Below are 7,156 nucleotides of genomic sequence, written 5' to 3'. Positions count from 1 at the left end.
CGGAGAATAGCATGTGCCTCCACGTGCATTACGTCACCGCGGTAAAGTGCTCAACAAGTCACGTGACAAGATGTGCGGATTGACGGTCTCAGACGCAGAGGCAACTAAGGTTCGTCCTCCGCCACCTGGATTGAGGCGAGTCACTACACCCCCGTGAGGACTTAGAGCGCATTGGGAATTGGGCATTTCAAATTGGGGAATAAAGGTGAACAAAAAAAAGGGGGCAGTTACCGCAGACAGAGCACAACATAGTGGATTACGGACCCTTTTCGCAAACCGATGATGCGTTTCAGTATTCAGCTTTTTTGTGTTATTTTACTTTTAATTAATAAATAAAATAAAAAACAGGGCAGCAAAATGATTAAATAAATTGTAACCAATTAATCACAGTTTTCTGTTATTAATCACGATTAAATTACTGTATGGAACATGACACATCATAATTCATAAAATATATTTATACGTTGTATCAAAGAACTTGCAAGAACTTGGTTAGTCATCATTTATTTTAATTATTTAAATGCACATATGTAAAATATTCATATGTGTCAAAGTTTTGTTTCTGGATAGTGTTAATTAAACACATTTATACAAGTATTAATCATTGATACAGTATACGTGCCATAAAATCAGTGACTAGCAAAACCTTCTGCTGTTTTCCAGTGGTTATTTTTTTAATAATAGTATCAAATGAGAAGATTCAATTCATATCAAACTTTATTGGCAAGAGAAACTTAAATGTACACTGCATTATTATACACTATGCATACAGATACAGTATAAAACATATTGAACACTGAAGTTTAATTTGCTAAAGTTAAAAATCTCAATACCTTTATTGTCTATGGCTGCTGTTCAGTATCTACAAGAATACCTGGCTGGAGCTTGATGAACGTACATGTCCTTCTCAGTCTCCATCGTGCACACGCTGGGTCTCTCTTTCGTGGTTCTGGTTTTAACACTGGTTCAGATGACAGTAGTTGCACATTTACAGGCGATGTGAAGAGATACAGCAGCTTGTCAGGATCTCTTGGCTCTCGCACACCCAATTCACCGCTTGCGAGTGAAGTCTTCATTCTCGTACAGTAAACCCACTCCCATGTTTATTATGCCAGGAACATTGTGCATAATGAATATGAGTGCACTGCTCCAAACAATCAGTTTCTGTGCTAGGCGTCAAGTGTGTACCTCCTGAAAATGTAGATATGCCTATTTTAGCCACAGAAAATGGAGGAAAACTTTAGTGATGTTTCGCCTATCGTACAAAGGTTCCTAGCCTATAACGCTGAGTAGCCTGCCAGGAACAACTCAAGACTTTCTCCTATTGCATGACATTTTAGGAAGTAAAAAACAAAAAAACAAATCTGCATTAATTGTGCACATTTTTATTAAACCAAAACTAGTAATCGCTGAAATTAATGCGTAAAATTTCCCAGACCTTCAAAAAAACGAATTACCACTGCTGTGAAAAGGTTTCAGATACCTCTGTTGAGGGATTAACAGGACATTTGGCAATATTCTCTTATCTAACTGTAATATTGCATGTTGCAGCTTTAATAAACTATCAAGAGGCATGAAATATGTAAAACTTTGGCCACATTTACAATCATTTTGTTGACTCTTTTGAAAATGTCTCCATAATCGCATCATTGGGAGAATTATGACCTACTGAAAACGGAAAGGTTTTTGTTTAAGTTTTCATAGAAAAATTAATTGGCATGGATGTAGCCTTTGTGAATAGCAGGCGCTCCAATTATCTGAGTTCTGTGGGCACCTATTCCATATGGGCCTGATTCTAGGGCAATTACAACCTGTCCTCTCGCCTCTAGTAGTGTTACAATAAACCCCACAGATTGAAAAATAGAGACCATATCGACACTTGCGCTGCAGATGTTCTTAACTCCAACTCCTACGTGCGGCAGGTTTCTCTAAATTGTAGGTGTCACTCTTGACAGTGTGTGTGATTAGAAAGATAAGGTGATTTGTAGGGGTATTTGTCTCCTCTTGTGCTGGTATTGGTACTGCAGATGCAATGAAAGGGCAGGATCGACTGTGCCATAAATCTGCCCCTCTCAGTAACACCTCAGACCTGCCTGGGACATAATCTCCTTTAGAGACCTGCACTGTGCCATGCTCATCTTAGGAAATAGGCAGCAGTTGACACAACATCAAATTCTGATAAATGTCTCGAGCAGTAACGTGACTCACGGAGGGTGCTTGGGTTGAATTTAAAACATTGTGTTTGAAAAGAAACTGTTTCCATTTTACGGTACAATTGTTTTGCCAAACATCTCTATTTCAGTCTTGGTTTCTCTCTCTCTATCTCCATTTGTCTGTTGCTTATTTGTCTTTTATTTTCTGTATCTTTTCAGCTGTGAGAGATCAATCTCTGGAGGAGATTGTGACTGAAGTAACTTGTCTCTATTTATTTTTGTTGAATCTTCAGTTTGAATTGTGAGCTTTATAAGGGGTGGTTCACACAGAAAGCATTCTCGCCATTCATCTGCACTATTTAAAAATTGATGGTCAATGCGCATACGCGTTAAGTGGATATCTTTGGCTGTTTTGTCACTTTAAAACCATTCAACTTTAAAAACACATCTTGAGACCCCTGCATCTCCTTTCACCTCTTTCCAGCTGCTTTATTGAAAGATTTGGTGCTTTATATTTTTGCATCTTTTATATTTTGCTTAAAAAATTTGTGTGACACAGATTGGAGAGAGAGTTCGGGCACTAAGCAATGGCTTGTGGTTGTTTAAAAAATTCCTGTTGGATGTGGATCAAGAAGGACATAGTAAACTAAAGTTTTGCTGTAATGTGGGTGGTGCTTGTCCATGCAAAACTTGATGCCACAATACACTAGCATGTTGTAGGTGTTGATTGCCAGGTTATTGCCATGCAGTTGCTAAGGTGCTCTGAAGGGTCATACAAGTTACTATGTGGTTGCAATACTTTTAAAAAGATTTTTAACAAAGTCAGACGCAAGTCATTTTTAGCAAAAATGTATTTAAAAAAAACATACATAGGTTTTTAATTACTATATAATTACATTTTTAATTACTATATAACTTATGTTGCATATTTTTCCACAGAAACTGGGATGACATAAAATCACTAACAAACAAACAAATAATTTAGTTTTTAGCCTATTTTCCTGCTGATTTTAAATATGTTCTTTGACTCTCATCTTGACTAACCATGTTGGAGGTTTTGGTCTTTTCTCATTCAAGTAGATTAAAGCTGAAATGTTATGCCACTTGTTTACATAAGAAAAAAGCTGCCCAGCCTGTCCGGGACCATTTCTAAAGATGGCGGCCAAGTGGACGGACTTGCCTGAAAAGGAACTGGTGGTTTTTAGGTGAAAATTTTAAGTCAAATCACTAGTAACCTAATAGCACACCTGTATCTAACCACATGATTTGTTTTTTTGGCACATTCATTTGCATTTGCTAGGTGTGCCGTGTAGTTTTTTAAACATGTTTGGTTGCCAGGGAGTTCTGAGTGTTTGTTAGATCATTGCTATGCAGTCGCTAGGGTGTTCTGAGTGGTTTTTAGCTCTTTTCTGTATGGTCGTTAGGGTGGTCTGAGAGGTTTTTGCACATCGCTATGACATTCCATGGTGGGTGTACTGAACCAAGTAAAAAAAAAAGTCCTCACCAAAATCTCTATTGTCCTGAAATATGGCTTAGGTGCCTTCTTCAAAGCAAGTCATTTTTATATTTTTTCACCCATTTTATCATTCAGAAGGTGAAAATTGAAACTCTAATCACTTAAGAACGTAATAGCACACATCTACTTAAAGCTGCACTATGGAAATGTGGGCTTTGGATTACTTTAGTGTAGTTATATTTAATGTGTTATAGCTTTATTAAAGTTAAAATAAGATGGAAGCAGATCATGTAAATAACTACAAATTTAGCATTTCTCTGTGCGGTCAGCACCTCTTCTATGAGTTGCGTGAATGTCCCGATCTAAGGGTGAGAGATTGAAACTGCACCCGGCTGATGCACACTCTGGTGCGGGGACGCTCATCCCTCGAGTGTGCACACTTAATGCAGCTAGACTATAACGTGATGGCTTGCGACTTCTTGAATCATAATATATGCATTACTGTGCATTTCTTATCATGAAGGAAATTGGCAATATGCAGCTTTATTAATAAAAGAGTTTGCTTTTATGCAAGTTAAAGATAGATTGAAGTGAATAGAAAGGTTAGAGAGGGCAGTATTCACCCCACAATACACTGCCAACAAAATACGTTTTTGATTTGTTTTGGCTTGTTTTCCAATATAAATATCTAAACTTTAAAACAAAATAAATTTTCTTGAGTAGCTACACTGCAGAAAAAAATTTTTTTCTGAGAATGTTGACTATAATATTAAAAATACAAATATTATAAAAAAAAAAATAAAAAAAAAGTTGCACTCATCTGATAAGCAGCATATAAGATATTTAGACTTACTTTTAGAAAAAAGATAAGTACTTGAATAAAAGTATATTTTGTCTTTACTACACTCCTTACTGTATAACCAAGTGAAAAGAATACAGTTAAATTGAAGATACATTCTTAAAGCAAGTCTAAACATCTTATTTGTTGCTTATCAAGTAAATGTATCTCGTTTAAGGATTTTTAGACAATTTTAAATATGTAAAAAAAAAAACACTTGATAACTGTCAAGAGTAGTTGCTGAGACGTAGGATCTATTTGCAGGCTTTAATAATAAAAATTATGACAGTGAAATAACAAACAGGAACTCAAAACAACAACAAGAACTGACAAAGAAATGCAAAACTAGAGGGTATTTATACAAACAAAAGCTAATGGGGTAATGGAAAACAGGTGAGAACAATAAGGAACAGATGCCAGTGATGAGGGCAGTGAATTATGGGAAATGTAGGCCGGGAAAACACTTCAAAATAAGAGTCCTAGGAAACACGAGAGAGACTGTGACAATAACAATAGGATTTTCTGCAGGGAATTTCTTTACTGAATTAAACTTAATTCAAAATATTTTTTCCCTTTAATTCAGTGAATATAATTTAGTGATATTATTAAAAGATTATTTTGTCCTCTTTATTTTTTGTAAGCACGTTTAATACAACCTTTTAAGTTGGGGCAAAAGCTGAATAATTGGTTAAGAGCTAACGATTAATCATTGAATAATCGTTCAAATAATCGTTAGATTAATTGATTATCAAAATAAACATTAGTTGCAGCCCTAGATCACTGATAACTCTGATATATTTACCTGCAGAGCCAGAGGCATAATGTGCTATTATAATGTTATGTTATTTGTGTAAACATTTATAACCGAGACATTACTTACTTACAACACTCAAGTTTTTTATGCGCTACACAATACACAAAAAAACATATATATTAATGCAATAGTATATATATATGCAATAAATAATTTAATTTATCTGCTAAAAGGGCAATAGAAAGTGACAGCAACTTGTGCAGCAGCAAAAAACAGCACCACACACACACACACTTAGAAAAGCACACTTAGTGAATCTCAAAACTGCAGGAATGTTATGAAATACTCAGAAGTCATGAATATTAGTCAACATCTAACAGTAACTTCACCGGGAAAAAATGAAACTTAAAACACATCTGTCACAAGAGCACCGGGCTCTCCCTCACCGTCAGTCACCCGCTCTCACTCGCCATGATTTAATCACCTGCAGCTTATAATCACCTCGTTAAAATTTGCAATTAAGTCTCACTCTCAAACTCAGTCAGTGCCTAGGCTTGTTGAAAGGTACCTTGGACTTCCCTCTTGCTCTGCTGCGTCTCTGTGTTTTTCTTACTTGACTGTCAGTGACCTGTTCTGGAGATACAAGATAAGCTTCTCTGATAATTCTTATGGCATATCTACTCTTGTGTTAATCTCACCTGTTTGTCAACGATCTGTCCTTGATATACACTACAAGTGACTCTGAGAACACATCTTTCTCCTCACCTGTGTTAATCTCACCAGTTTGTCTACGGTCCGCACCAGACGTGCAAGATAAGTGACTTTTTGAAACCCAGGTTTACTGCATATCTACTTACCTGTTATCCTACGAGCCTCTATGAATGCTCAGGAAGCGTGACTTTGAGAACTCCAGAAACACTTTGTATTTGATATACTAACCTGCTCCTCTGTTTATGAACATGACTCACCTGTGACCCTGTCTGAAGTTGAAGTTACCTGTTTGGGCACGTGTTAATTTGGAAGTTACCATTTATGGATTTGTGACTTCTGCCTTGGTTCACTGTTTTATAATAGACTGTACCTGAATACTTGCCTCGCTTGCTTACCTGCTTTCCCTGTGTCCAGTATAATAAACTCCTGCATCTGGGTTTATCTCAAGTTCCTGAGTTGGTGTCTCATTACATCATGATTGGTACACATGAGTTATGTTCAATTAATGACAACCAATTTAAGCTTCAAAAACCCTACCAGAACATAGCCAAGCATTATAGCAGTAATCAACTTCACCAAACTAAGTTTCGCCAAGCGAGAACCTGAGAGCCAACCTGAGAGCTCAATTAAAAGATTAAGGTAAGACAAGGACAGTGTTTTGTACATGGCTTTTTTTTTATGTACTCTAATTTTGGAAATTGTAACCAAAAACATTTTGTGTAGAGCAGTAAGAATTAACCACATGATTTGAGTTTCTATTCATGTCCATAGCACAAACCGAGTGGGACGAGTTACAAGCCAAAGTTTATAAAACAAACCCTTGCCATAAGAGCATTGTTCAATGCTAGTTTCCATACTGGTGAAATTCATTTCAGAGCAATTTTCCAGATTCACAGCTGGATGCAATTAGGACACGCTTGTATATTCAGCCTGTCTCAGAGTGGAGCTTAAAAAGGCACTAGTGGCCTCTGTTTGTTTATACACATTCACCATCAATAAGACGACTTTCCAGAAATATGACATCATGATAAACACAGATGATTCCAAGCCCAGCTTAGTGACCCACATTTCAAGCAGAGGAGTTTCACCCCATTACATGAGCCAGAATTCTCATGTTTTTTAATTTTTTTATTTCATGAGAATCGCTCTCACTTTCTCTTCAATGCCTCTAAGGTCCTTGATCAGTGCCATTGTAATTTAGTTAAACTGCAACAGGAGACTGGTACACGTCTCCCTTGAAGAGA

The sequence above is a fragment of the Xyrauchen texanus genome, chromosome 31 (genome assembly GCF_025860055.1).
Source record: "Xyrauchen texanus isolate HMW12.3.18 chromosome 31, RBS_HiC_50CHRs, whole genome shotgun sequence".
Taxonomy (NCBI): domain Eukaryota; kingdom Metazoa; phylum Chordata; class Actinopteri; order Cypriniformes; family Catostomidae; genus Xyrauchen; species Xyrauchen texanus.
The sequence above is the reverse complement of the archived record's forward strand: the minus strand, read 5'-3'. Positions refer to the sequence as shown.